Below are 15,322 nucleotides of genomic sequence, written 5' to 3'. Positions count from 1 at the left end.
ACCACCAAGAATCTAGATTGCTAAATCACTAGCTTTCTTTTAAACATTATTAGTGAGACATTCATTTCCTCTTTCTTATAAAACACATCAGTGGTCTCATGACTCCAGTTATGAGGTTCAAAGGGGCCAACACTGATTGATCTGGGAAAAACTGAAAATACTTACGTCTCTAAGGTATATATGACATAATTGGATTATAGTACTTTGAAATGGGGACCATAGGAATGTGGAATCAATTATTAAAAATGCAAATGTGCTTGAGAAATGGTAACTTTAGTTTGGAAGGCTAGAGGAGAGGAAGTTCCATGGTTGGGATCTGAAATGGCCTTCACTATAATTCAAGTGTTGATGTTTGACAGAAGGTCTCCCTGAGATATTTTTACTGTTGGTGCATCTGTCAATCACTTTTTTGCAACATATGTTATTTCTTGGGGGGGGATGCCATCTTTACTTAGGAAATAAGTAACTTAATAATAAACACTTTCTTAGAAAAGCAAACAATGAAATAACTCTTCAGATAGGCTACAATGTTAAGAATATAATGGTGGTTCAGGCTGGCAAGAAGCCATCCAAATATCATGGTAAAATAAACAAAGGTTATGTCTTTTTAATTGTAAATAGTTAAAGGGAATAAGATATAAAGTCTTCTCTTATGGATCTAGATATTTGACAATATAGAACAAATCTTAAGCTGAACCAAAATATAAAAAGTATGTAAATTTTTAGGCTTAAGCTAGCTGTATTTTAACATCTTTGCTTTAAGTCATCTCATTCTTTCCATTATGACCAGTTAACACTATCTAGACAATGATCGATTTGGTAATCAATTAATTAAATGTAAATAGCTTACCTACAATAATCTATTAAGCAATTTGTTTTCAAAATTTAAAGGTTGGCATATTCCGGTTTAATTGACTTTTATACCTTCAAAACATGTGAAAAACTTCAAATTTATCTTGTTACTTGTTCTGTAAAATAACCATGAATAAGAGCATGGTTGGGAGAAGGAGGGAGAGAGAAAAAGATTTTCTATGATCTTGGGAAGAGACCAAGACTTTGAAATATCCCAGCAAGAACAGGATGAGAACCAGACTCCAGACATCAAAGCATGGTTGAGGTCCAATTTTGGTGTGGTCATACTGACTTCAGTGTTCTAGATGATAATTTTATTATTATTATTATTATTTGAATGTGATAATTCTTTCCTCCCCTAACAATGAAATTAAATTGCCTATTACCTAAGGTAAAATTTTGCTTTCAAAAATCTTTTCTACAAAGTAGTTATAAATGAAGTTGTAGCAACCAATACTAGTGAGAGCTGTTATTTATTAGGGTGTCTTATATCTAGGCTTTGTCTACTAGGTATACTTTATATTTGATTCAGTCTTCATCACACTTCCACAATATGGCAACATTCTTATTTTTTATTGTTTTTATTAAGTTATATATTTTTATCACTTAATATAATCTTTAATTAATGCATACACACTCATTTTAAAGATTAACCTTTTCAGTATTTTAATTATGAATATGTATGTATATACATCTGTGTATGTGCAATCATGAATATATGTGTATCTCTCTGTGTGTGCATGTATGAGTATGTAGTATATTGTGAGTGTGTCTATATATGGGTTATGCATTTGAGCACAGGTATTCATGGAGGTTCAAGGCATCAGTTTTCCCTACACCTGAATTTATAGGTGGTTGTGAGTTCCCCAAAGTGGGCACTGGAGGCGGAACTCTGGTCCTCTGGAAAAATAGGGTGCACTTTTAATCAAAGAACCATCTCTCTAGCCCTTGCTCATCTACATTTTAAAGACAGAAGCTAAGATTCGTTTCATTCTCCCTGGAATGCAGTGAATGGCTCTTAGCTGGTGCCTAGAAAATATTTCTTAGATTAAGTGAAATGTCATTTCTTATGCTTACCCCGAGGGATAAATTTCTGTTAGTCATTCTGTCCTTTTAAAAACACAACTTTGAAGATCCCTAAGGAAAAATGGAATTTTTAACCCAACAAGCAAAGTGGAGTGACTCACCCCTGTCTTTCTGGGTGAGTGAGGACCACTGAGAGATAAAGGGAAGATTGGAGGGTATTTTTACAGGGATGGTTGGTAAGGTGGAAATACTAATTCTACTAAAAATGACTTGAGCTTTCCATGGGTTAAAACCAAAGACATAAGACAACCAGGATGCTGTGAACTTACAGTGTTTTGTGGGTGCACTAGATGCAACTGCCCCAAGTGACCACCAGTGGTCTAAACTAAGAACCCCAACACGATGGGACTTGCACACAAAAGATGGGAAGGTCACGTTTGGGGGCAAACTCCTAAGTAAATGCTATCTTGTTTGTTTTGTTATTTTCAATTTCCAACCTCAATTATTAGCCTTTCCACTGTTCAATGCCCTGATGATCCCCGTCAGCAATAATACTTTGTCTATTCTCCTACACGTAGGAGAATCAGGAGATAACAAAGACTCTTCTCTCTGAGTCCATTCTTTATGGCTTTGATCAATCAATGCACAGTAAATTTTTTAACTTTCATTCATACCAGACAGCACTGTTGCCAAACAGTCCCACCTGCACATGTGTGCACAGTGTTGTATAAAGTAAATGAAACCGATGCCACACCTTGCCTCTAGGAGCTCGCAATAAAAACCAAACAATTGATAGAGTGAAAACAATGGGCAAACAGATGGACAGCTGTGTACACAGAGAAACAGAATCAATTAGGGGATTTGCTACAAAGTGCTAGAGCCGGTGCTGTTCTTAGCTGGAACTGAAAGCAAGTCAAATTCTCAGTCTGCAGAAAACTTGATGTAGTTCGTTTTGCAGATAAGGAAGGAGAGACTGATGAGGAAGGAAAGAAGCTTCCCTCCGGAGCAAGAGGAAAAGGGTATTTCCCACTCCCCACTGGAAGGGTTCATGTACTGTTACTTTGGTCTCCACTATTTTCTAAAAGATTTGGTTGTAACCAGCCTGCAGAAGGAAAATAAAAATGTATTAAGCAGTGTACAGCCTGCCAGAGAGATTTCATAAGCCTCCTTTCTTTCCACTGGAAACCAGGCTAAAGAGAAAATAAAAACCAGAATGTATTATAATTGTACATTCCACTTATAACCAACGAGCAGATGCCAATTGATTTTCCAAGGAAATGATTCCTTTGGGTTGTTCTCAGGAGCCGTGTCACTCGCCGTTCTGGGGCCTGCCCTGGGCTTGGCAGAAAGGAAACTACACCTACTGAACTCAGTTGAGAGCGAATTCCTGCGTCTCTGCTCCAGCCACCCAAGGCTGATGGGTATCTTTCTTCTTGTAAATACATCCAGATAGGAACTTGAAAACCTCCCCCGGAATCTTTTCCAAGGTTTATAAAGCCTTTGGTGCCAGTGAAAAATCTTTCCATCTCCCTTAAATTCCTTTATTTGTAATTTAAGTTACTTTCCTCTCGTTTCCTCATCAGAGAGGACACCAGGCATTGCTCCCACCCCCTACCTAGTCATTTCCCTAGAGACAACTGAAACACACACCGGGGGGCCTGTCCTCAGACATACAGGACTTCTATTTCACGTCTATTTATAACCTTTCTTTTCTCTTCCCAACTTTTTTCTCTGTATTTTTGTCTTCCTATTAGAAACTTGCTGAAGAGCTCTTAGAGTTGTCATCTCATTGTTGATTTAATGAGGATTATTCTACAAATATTGGCATGTCAGTATATTCCATTTCTTTAATCCCTGCCAGGTTTGAATTGATTAGGTCATACAAAAACTAAAGCGCTCCAGAATTTATGCTTCCTCGAAACTGGGGAGATGACCTCAAGACCTGGATGGCCACTTACTTGCTCTTAACAATTTGTATAATTTATCCCTCAACATCATGGTGGAAGAATGAGATTTTTTTCTACCTTTGAAATGAAATGATGGATCAAATAATTTTATAGTAATAGCCATCTTTAGTACTCAACTGTTCTATGGATATAGGCTGAGTGTTCTTTTGGTCCAAAGAGAAATTATTGTTCCTTAATAGTCATTATTTTTGTTCTTGGTGTCATTTTATTACTGATTTCTCTAGCAACAGCCCCAGAATTACAACTTGAATTTCTCTATTGAGGAATATTTAAATACTTTTAATATAACTTCTCTCAGTACTTTTGTTCATACAATACATATATTTACTGCTAGGTTTTAGACATATTCCATATTATTTTTTCAGTAAATTATTGCCTGAATAGTTTTGCAAGGTCACTGATACCAAATGAGGTGTTTGTTTTTGTCTTTTAAGATCAAGTAGCTTTTAGGCAAGGAGGAAAGCAGTTTGCAAAACTGCAACTACGAACCTCCTCTGTCCACCTGGTTGTATTTCTTCCCTTGCATGCCCAGTGAACTTTAAAAAATGAATCTTCTGAGACTATGATAACACCCAGATTTCCCTTTATTCCCCAAACTTAAATATTAATTAATTAAAACAAATATAGGACCAAAACAGTTGTCAAAAGTAGGGCTTTGAAAGCAGTCAGTGGATGTAAGTTTTTTGGAGGGTTGATCTTACTCTTCTGTGATGATCCAGTAAGTGTCATTTTCCTTCTCCTTCTCCTTTAAAGCTTGTCACTCCCTCCTACAATATTCTTAGAGATTTTGTGTGAAAGTAGCTGGGTATGACAGGGGCACCTTTCCCCTAGCAGTGTGGACTATCCTTCCCTTTCTCTAGAAGACACACCATTCCTTAAAGTTATCTTCTGTTTGACTTGAAGAAAATATTACAAACCTAATAGCTAATTAAGTAATGGAAGTCTGGGTTCAGTCGTACTCCAGATAAGAAAGCAGAATGAATGCTGGTTGTAGAGTCTTTTCACCTGTGCTAAGGTTATCGGAAGTTGATTTATTTTGCCTTAACTAAGTGACCTCGGTTTTAAGCCATTTCTGTTTGTTTCCTATAAGGATCTCCACGCCTTTCTCCTCCTCTCTGTCAGCCTTGACCTTCAGACTTCTGTGGTGGCTCTGAGGCACCTGAGCACAAAGCAGGTGTTCTGGACTCTCTGGTTGACCCCTGTCCTGTTTAGTAGCCAGCTTCTTTGACAGTTTGTTCCATCTTATGCTACGTAGCTCATACTCCCATGTGTCTGAGCGGCTCAGATTTTTTGACCAATAGCCATGCCACGTGGCAGTAAGCCAGCTGTACTGGAGCTGGTGGTGAGCAAGGGAAATGGCATGCTCGTGTTATCTTTGTGTAACTCCCTATGTTCTGGATGGCTTGGGAATGCTCTCTGCCATTCCTTTCATCCTTCAAGACCTTTCTTTTCTTCAATAATCCTCTTTTGTCTCTTTTTTTCCTCTCCTTATTCTCCTTTTTAAAAAACTATGTATTTTAAACTTTATTTTAATTGAAATACAGCTATAGCATTTTTCCCTCCTTACTCCAACACCTTTCTTATTCCCCCCCTCCTCTTTTAACTTCATGGGTTCTTTTTCTTTATTATTATACACACACATACAACCCCCAAGCTTAATACAACCTGTTGAGTTCACTCAACAACTCAAGTGTTGCTTCTATATGTTTAGCCAGTACTATTTGGTATTAGATAGTCAATGATGGCTCTTTCCTAGGAAGACTAACCTGCTCTTCTTATTCTTATACATAATCTATAATCACCAAGAAACCAAGAAGTTCCAAAAAATGGAGGTTGGAGACTAAGTAATTCCTTATAGAGAACTTCTGTTAGTTTTTGTTTGTCAGAAACTTTACTGTCCTTTAAAGTTCTTCACCTAAAGGATTCTCTTTCCCATTTATTTTGATTCCAAACACTGCAATTGCCTCTTAGTGACAGTTTGGTGCTAGACCCTAGGTTTTGGATACATGACTAGTTCTTTCATTGTTCCTACTCACTCACTAACCATAGAAGCAGCTCATTCATCCATGGCTCAGGGAGGTAGAAAAGACTGCTTTAACAAGTTGCCTCACTAACTTGGGTTTTAATTGATGTCAGCTTGTATGATACACACATATGAATATAATTCCCTTGAAGCTCCCTATTGAAGACCTCTGTGTCATTACACTCCTTACATAACTTTATCACTTTAAAGAAAATTTCAAGTTAACAGAGAGTCATAAAAGGAAGCTATTCATGAGAATACGGTGTATGGAACTAATAAAACCAACATGTGAAACACAAAATCTAAGAGTCTATACCTTTCTTGTATCTTCCTCTTCTTGAAAATTTCCTATGTGTCATTGAGTATTAGAACTTAGTAAAACTATACTCGATTCACTTGCTTCCTTTGCTGTGATTTTGAAAGAGAAGTATCTGCTAGTTCAGTAGCAATATGGTGTCTGGAAAATGGGAAGGGGTCAATGAGATGGCTCAGTAAGTGAAGGGGCTTTCAGCTAAATCGGATCCCTAAGATCCACAAAGTAGAAAGTGAGAAATGGTTTCCACTTGTTGCTTCCTGACTTCCACACATGCACCAAGGCATCTACACTGTGACATGTGCCCCACCCATACACATAATAAATATATAAATAAATGAAAGAGATTCTACAATGCAGCAGACTTAGCTGGAGGTCCTCTTCAGTGATCTTTGTATATCTGTAAGATGTCTTTGTCACCAAGACTGTCAAAAAGAGGCCTGGTTCTAAAAGCAACAGGAGATTATGATTACCATTCTAACAACCAAGATTAACAATGTAGACATATGCAAATGAATGCGAACATTGATTAGCTTAAAGCAAGTGTCAACTTGGAGGACCCAGTGAGCACAGGCAGAAATGGCAAGTGATGTTCAGTTAATTCCTCCTTTTATAGAGATGAATATAGATGAATGGTGTCTATAAAAATATTTGACACTTGCTAAATGCTGAATTTTATTTGTAAAGTGTAGCATTTATACACTGTTTCAGACAAATATTTCCTTTTTAATTAAGACTTATTTTTTGAATTAGCTTACAAAGTAATAGATTACCACATAGGGTTTTCATGAATATTCCACATTGGTTGATTCTCTCCCTCTCCTCTTAACTCCCTGCCTTCCACCTTTTACCCCATTTCCCGTCATCTCTCTTTCCATTATTGTTTATTGTCTTTCTCCCCACGGCCCCTTTTTTGTCACTGGGGTCCCTTTCTGGTTACTTCATAAGCAACATTTTCTATTTATTACACTAAACATAGATGTGATGGCTTCCCTAAGATCACTTAGTCTACAGATGACAAACTGCGATTCAGCTCCCAGGTAGACAGTACACAACTTATGTACTCTGGGAAAAACACTCCTGTTTGTGAAGAGTTTTACAGCACAGCCTCACCAACATTTACCATAGCTTCTGGTTGCACACAGAGGTGGGAAAATTCAGAGTCAATGCTAAGGAATTAGACCTGTTGGAAATAATTAGGATTTTGAATTTCCTGTTAGGCTTAGGTCAGAGAGCCAAATAGCATGACTGGAATTTAAAAGGCCCTGAGTAGTCTTATGACTAATAATAGCATTTGTAGTCATGAGGCCTGAGACAAAAAAGGAGCACACAGCAAGCTCTGAGGTCAAACATTCAGCTCCAGGAGGTTAGGAAAATACTTTTCCTAGGTTCAAATGTCGTGCAAAGAAATGCGAATGATTGACTACAGTCGCACCTTCTGCCACTTACTAATAGACCTTGTGGGACTATTGCAAGCCATCTGGTCTTCAGACAGGCCACCTGCTACATTTTCAGTCTGGAGTCTACTTGACTCAGCAGTGCGATCACAGAGCATTATTGTTGAAATGCTAATCGTTTATTAAGATCTTTTCTGTAAAGGAGTTTAGAGCATGCGTGTAAAATTTCTAGTGAGGGTGGACAGATGAGACCATGTATTATCTTTAGATGGTTAGTTAGTTTGTCAATTGCTTCCAATCATTCAGACAGACTCTGTTTTAGAAGTAATGTTTTCCAGTGTAACTCTCTGGGATCTTGTTCAAGATGTTCCTCATAGAAGAGTTTTCACAAGCTATAGAACAGCATTCTTCACCAGTGTGAAAATTATAATGCCCCAAAAGTCTCTAAGTTCATGTACCAATCAATTTTAGTTAATAAATATTTAAAAAAGAAGCATACATTTCATTTTATGTTATTTTGGACCTATATTTACCAACCGGTGTATGACAGTGTTTGAGAAACTGAGATGTGGCATGGCATGCTTTAACTAGGATGCCAATAGATGGTGCATAGTAAGCAGTCTGCTAACTGCAAATTCTTACACTGTAAGCTGCAAAGAATCATATCAGTATAATATGTAAGATACTAATGGTGGTAGTCTGAGAGTTAAAGCATAAGACCGATTACATAAGCCTATTACATAAGCCTATTACAGACTCCATAAAATATGAAACTATAACAGACTTTCCAAAGGCAAAATATTCAAGAGTCCACTAGCCTTGAGGTTGATTTTAAGATGAGACGTTCCAGGTCATCTCTCTAATCCCGCTTTTTGTATTCTCATGTACTAGTGGCTCAATTAAATTGCTCTTTTCATGGAGAGTAATGAAAAATAAAAAGGCAAGATTTTTCTTATTGTCTCATTTTCTTACATCCCAGGAAATATTATTTCTCATTGCTATGAGTTTATGTTGCTCTGGCTCCAACTGATGTTTTGCTTGTCCTGAGGTACACGCACAAAAAGGTACATTGAAAAGCTAACTCTGATGACAGATACAAATTCCAGAAGCATATGTACTCTCTTATATTCAAGAAAATATGGAATAAAAAGAGCACTTGTCTCACTCTGCTCACCTGGTTTAGCCTCATCCACAAAGAGCCACTCTCAAGAATTGGCAGTGCTGCTTACTGAAGTCATTCTAGGTTGCACCCTCCCCCATTCCTCATAACTTAATCAACCACAAGGTCTGTCAACTCTATTAATTATCTCACTAATATATGCACCTCTGATGGACTCCATGGTTAGGGTCGGTCACCATAACTCTCATTTATTTACCACATCAGTCTCTTAAACACTTTTCCCGTTTGCATTCTTGTTCTCTACCCAGAAGCCACATGATTCATTGCAATTATGAATCAGATCATGTCCCTCCTCTCCCCTCAAATCTTTCCATGGTTTTCTAATGCACTTAGATAAAACAAATTCCCTTGGTTTAGAAAGTTCTCTGGGAACCTCCAAATCCCAGCTGATACCTGACAGTGCTGAGCTTGTTCTAGAAAAAACAGTGCCTTCTTGCTGATCTGGAGACACACCATATTTGTTGAGGCTTCTAGGATCTTCCCACCTACAATTTCTTAGGCTTGGAATCATATTTATTTAAATGTAGCCTTTTCTGGTGCTAGCCCAACTGTTGTTCCTTCAGAAAGCACCCCTGCTTCCCCCATGTAAAGTGGTTGCTACTTCCTCTCCAAGCTATAGTCTGTTTTCCTGTTTATCATGTGATTTTCTGGTAGACGCAAAAGTTCCTTAAGAAAAGGGGCTTTACCTGCTCTTTTCTTCGCTGAACTTTACAGTCTGTCTTGGGGGGAATGAAGACTAGGTGGAAAGTTGAATGATGGGGAGGTGGATAGAAATACATTTCTAGGATTATTGCCAAAGAATGCAAAAGGAATGCAAAAAGAGTCACTCACAGGTGGCTAGTGGGTGCTGGATGTGTTTAAACTCACTGTAAGGCTCCAAAGCAAAGGTCTGTTCCTCCTATCCTATTTCTTCATTACTTCTGTTGAAAGTTTAGGAAACACTAGACACCTAAATGAGTTATTTGTTTCCTCAAGGGCTGGACTTTAGAAATGTCTTCCTCTTGGCCACCTGGTTCAAATGACTTTGCTTTCCTTTCACAGTGAGGAGCACCCTTGGGGGAAATAGAATACTGTATTGACATCGAGGTGGGTCAAGGTTTAGGAAGTCAGAGGAGTATTGAGTCAAAAACAGATGGTGTAGATAAACAATGCAGAAAGAAAAGAAAGAAGGAAGGAAAAGATAGAGAGCTGTTTTCTAATCACAATTGTGTGGCGATACATGGATCATAAACACATACACCTAGGGAAAGATATTCGAGGTCCATATTTCTAGTGGGAAAGACTGGATTTGTTGTCTCAGTGCATCTATGGTTAGACGATTTTAGCTTTTTACCTGGACACATGACCAGGCTGCCTTCTCCTCCTTCTCTCCTCTCATCAGAGTCACAAGTTTCCAGGATTCTGTTTTTATATAGCAAACCAGGTTACATAGAACGATTTTCCTTAATAAGAATTAATCCTTGTGGCCAGTCTGGGACACATTGTATGACTATATTTAATTTACATATATTTAAACTTTTAAAAATGTATTTTCTTCCCAGAGTTTGTAATACTCTTAAATGCTAAGTAAAGTAATAGTAACAGAGGCAACTTTATTCAAACAATACCAATGGTCCTTGAGAGGGGATTTAACGGAGTTCATAGCAGCCATCTGGCAGGGTGCTTAGCTCACAAAAGGCTGCCCAGTGCCCAAGAATGGATGGCTGAAAGAATTCAGAGAGAAAGCTCTGCGGAGCCTATTGATGCAGGTTTCAAGTAACCTTGCTAGAAGACTTTATAACTTTATTCCGTAGAAGCTCATGGATCCTGTTTTAGGAGGTGCTAAACCAATAGGCATTTAACAAGCATTTGCTTTACTGGTTTCTCTCTTCCTTGGTCTGTTTCTTGAAGAAGCACCTGGCATCTCGCAAGGTCCTGGAGCAGCAGGAAGAGAAGAAATATACCCTAGTCTAATTGTATCCTAAAAGTTAAAGTAGCTATGGGGAGTGAGAAGTCTTTAATAGGAAGGCAGGGTTGTTCTTGTTTAAGTCCAATCAATTCCATTATGTTTTTTCTAGCTGTTATAACCACCTGTATGTACTTGGGCATATCATTGAACTTCTCTGTTATTTACTCTCCTCATCTCTGAAATGGGGACAATAATAGGAACTTTCAGGACTGTAATCAGAATTAACTGGTATGTTTGTTGTTATGATTTGACTATGGCATGACATCCACAGGCTCAGACTTCGAATGCCTGACTTCTCTGCGGTGACACTATTTCAGGAGACTGGAGCCTTAAGGGAGGTGGTGTCTCAATGAAAGAGAGAGGTAAGCTTTTGTAGGTTATAATCTGGCCTCCAGTTCTGGTGTCTCTGCTTCCTGGCTCACCATGAGGTGAATAACCTCCATGACACACTGCTGCTGGGATGAAAGGGCTGCTTTACCATGCCTTCCTGCCATGACGGGTTAAACCTTCTGAAACTGTGAGCCAAAGCCAGTATTTCCTCTCTTATCTTGTTACAGTCAGATATTGTACTTTCCAATGTGTGTAAATAATGCCTGTGTGAAGCCCTGGCAGAGCAGGGCCCCAAATTCCAGAGCAACAATTCCACAGCGTGACCTGCTATTATCAGAGTTCTTTTTAGTGTCTTCTGCTTCAGGTAGGACAAGTTTCCCCCAGTTTCTGTTTGCTTTACATTTGAACCACAGCTACATCTAAAGGATCCTATCTGAGTGATTACTGTCATTGTTAGCACCAAGCTGAGGCCATTTAGGGACTTGGGATCTTTGGCAGTTAAAGCCAAGGGTAATCTAGCCAACCAGAGGAGCGGGTCACTTTTGGAAAAGCTCTCTGCCTAGATTCCCTTCTGTGAACTCTCATGAAGGCTATGGGATCCTTCAAAAACCAACCGCTGATGAGGCTTTTAGAAACATCTGCCTTGTTTCTAGAAAGCTGTTAGATGGTTCTCCTTAGTTCCTCTTTGAAGATATGAAACAAAAAGCCAATTCAGGGGTTCACATGCCAAAAGAAAGTGGCATTCTTTAGGTACCCCCCGACTGGTTGGTTTTCAATTCAGGACTCATAGTCTTGGTTCGGATGTCCGGTCCGGTCAGCTGAGGGCTGAACCATGGGGAGGAATCAGAATAAACTGGAGTGACTTCTGCCATTTCCTTGGCCAGTGTGTTTTGCCAAGTGGTTTTCCCCTCAATTTTAAACAAATCAATGTTAAACAGGGAAATGTACTCCATATGTAGCTGATGCCTTTATCCTCAATTCACAAGAATGCCATCTTAGAGGTAGGGTTTCCAGGAATTATTCGTACTTCTTCTCTCCCCATCAAAGAAAAAAAACTATTTTAACAGTCACAAACAATTCTTCATAGCCCTGGTCGGGACAGTAAGATCTGATTGTGGTTTCTTCCGCACAAATGGCTCTAAATGCATTTTCTCCTAACCTTTAAAAATCTCATTCCTAAGTATGACTTTATCCGTTTCCAACAAGAACAGGTTTTCTGTTTTGTTCACTTCCAAGTTTACCTGAATTTAATAGAGGTCAACAAAACCCTGAAAGGCCCAAGTATTTTTACTAGTGGAAAGAAAGTCACAGACCAGAAGCATTGCTTCTATTTATTGATAGCATCAAAATGCCATTTTTCCCACTAACCCTGCTTGGGAGACATAAATCATAATTAGGGAGATGGACAGCTGGAAAATATTATTCCAACTTTGATTACTATTCCCCCCCCAAAAAATTACCAAAATAAGAATCTTACTACTTAGTTCTAGCCTATGATTCTCTCTATCCTAGAGCATTTCCTGGTACTCTGAAAGTTAAATTCACCTGATTTTTTTTTCATGATCCTATCAGTTTATCACTGAGCTCTTATGTGGTTGCAATTGTTCGTGTCTGAGGACCAGACAGGCTGGCAACCCTTTCCTTGGCTATTTCTCTGCCAGAGTCTCCTAGGTATTAGGTCACCTCTATTTGTTTGTCTGGTGAGGACTGGCTTTCTCTTCTGGGGCTGGATGTCAGACTGGTCAGATTGGTTCAACACAAGAATAAGGAACCTGGAACTGACATTGATTTTGCAGATGTGAAAAGAATCCCAGGAGGTTTTTTTTTTTATTATTTATTTATTTATTTATTTTAGAAAGGGAGTCAGGGTGAAGGGAAAAAGGCCCTGAGAAGAGAAGAAAGTTTTTTTTAGAAGGTTGAAAACAAAACAGTTAATCATATGGTGAATCTGGGAGTTGTTTCTACCAAGTGACCCCCTTGCCATGCAGTTTAGACTACAGTACAACTCTCTCTCTCTCTCTCTCTCTCTCTCTCTCTCTCTCTCTCTCTCTCTCTCTCTCTCTCTCTCTTCTTCCTTTTAAAAAAATTTAACTGTGGGATCACTAGCTTACTATTTTCCCCCTCTGGTGTGTGGTTGCTTTTCCAGGCTTTCAAACTGTCTCCTTCTTAATCAGAAAAGTAAATAACTTCATTTGTAAGAGAATAAGGAAAACAAGCAAACAACCCTGCAGCTGGATTGGCAATCGGAAGAAGAATATTCTCGAAAGCCTTGCAATTGTTTGTCTGAGGACAGACTTGTCTGTTGATATTTACAGAAAGTTAAGATGGTAACTTTCTCCTTTGTAGGTAATGCCCTGAAGTGGGGCCAGCAATTACATCATGAAAATAAGATTTTTTTCTTCTACCTCACATTTGCCTAATTCATCAAGAAATCATGACTCAACACTTAAGAGTTACCAGATTTCCGTCAGCGCAGAAGCAGAAGTCCTGGGCTCATATACAGCCTGGTTGTCAATGTTAAGTTTATCTCAGTGTTAGTATGGATGTTGACAGCTATCTATTGTCTCACTCATAAGATAGGAGTAAATGTCTTGATGATGATAAGAAAAGAAGCAAGCTCTTGTGTTTTGGACCAATGTTAGCAATCCTGCACACAGCATCATCAGACTGACCATGTCTACCGACAGTGACTACCCAAGTGGGTTACGTTTGTAAAGGTCTGCTTGAATTTCCTTAGCTTCTGTAAATTCAGTGTTAGTTTGAATTTTGTTTACAGGACACTGGAAACTTAGTTTAATAATGTCCCTTTTATTCAGACATAACTAGTAATCTTTAAATTGAAGATATTTTTTATTATTTCTGCATTTTAATGCTTGTATTGGTAGCTAATGGGAACAGAATTAGTGCATTTACTTACTGCGACTTTCACTCAGTCACAGCCTGCCCCCTGCTTCTCTTCATGTGCCACTTGTCATGTGGGTGGAGTGAGGAGAGAGAATATTTGGTGAGAAGCCCAGTCTGGAATCTGGGAAATCTCCCGGTTCTACTGATGACAACCTTAGTGTTACCACTAGTTCAGGGATTCCCAAGTCATCTTCTAGTGTAGCAGAGAACCCAGAGTTTTGTGTTTGTGTCAAAGCTTTCTTTTTAATGAGTTAAATATGTGTGCACGTACAAACACACATGCCCGTTCTTTGCAAAATAAAAAGCTAAATGACATTTTAACAAGTAGATGCTCATCTTTAAAATAGACATGTTATCCTGAAATATGACCCACTCACCTCCTCACACTGGAGAAGAGAGAGCAGCCTGTAGGGCTAAAAGGAACTTCCTTATCGTTTTTAAAAAATGTTTCCTTATTCTTTAGATTTTGTATGAAAATTCTTTTGTGTTTTAAACTTTCTTGAAAATCTTTAAGAAACAAGAATAAAACCTATCTTTAGTCATTGGCAATGCTTCTGCTGCTGTTCAGAACATTGCTAGCGACAGTGCAGCTCAGATGGAGTGGCCATAAGATCTGTATGGCCAGATACATGAGCATTCTTTATATAAAGCTTTTAAAAAGTCAAACTCTGTATTTAGCTTTTTTTTCCATTTTGATACTTAAGGTGGCATGTACTTATATAGATGTTTTTCATGTATGCTGGCACACATATGTGGTTGCCATTTATGTAGGTCAGCAGTTCTCAACCTTGGGTCATACCCTTTGGGGTATTGAACAATCTTTTCGCAAGGGCCACCTAAGACCATCAGAAAACACAGGTAGTTACATTATGATTCATAACAGTAGCAAAATTACAGTTATAAAGTAGCAATGAAAATAATTTGATGGTTGGGGTCACCACAACATGAGGAGCTGTATTAAAGGTGATAGTATCAGGAAGGAACCACTTGTCTAGGTACACATGCATGTGTGTGCAAGTGGAAGTGGAAGCCCAAGACTGATGCTGGGAATCATTCTCCATTGCATTTGTACCTGATCCATTGAGGCAGGGTCTCACAATCAACCATGCGCTCATCAGAATGGCTGGTTTTGTTAGGTAGTTTGCTCTTGAGAGCCTTTTCTTCACCCTTGGATGCTGAAACTGCAGGCGGGTTGCCACCCAAGGACTTACATGGATTCTGGGGATTTGAACTCTGGTCCTGATGCTTGTGTGGTCTGCTCTCTAACCACTGAGCCTTCTCCCCAGCCCAGGTTATGGCTATAATTTTAAAAGTTAAATTCTTCATATAAATATGCTTTATTAGGGTTTTTTTTTCTTAAAGGTAAAATTAGACTAATTCCT

The 15,322-nt window shown here is 38.6% G+C and overlaps 1 protein-coding gene across 1 annotated transcript in view; it reads right to left on the bottom strand.

Moving 5' to 3' along the window:
- Window positions 1-15,322, bottom strand: part of Col8a1 (collagen type VIII alpha 1 chain) — a 134,565-nt gene that overhangs the window by 58,481 nt on the left and 60,762 nt on the right.

Source organism: Arvicola amphibius, chromosome 10 (genome assembly GCF_903992535.2).
Source record: "Arvicola amphibius chromosome 10, mArvAmp1.2, whole genome shotgun sequence".
Taxonomy (NCBI): Eukaryota; Metazoa; Chordata; class Mammalia; order Rodentia; family Cricetidae; genus Arvicola; species Arvicola amphibius.
This window is presented reverse-complemented; position numbering and strand designations above follow the sequence as displayed.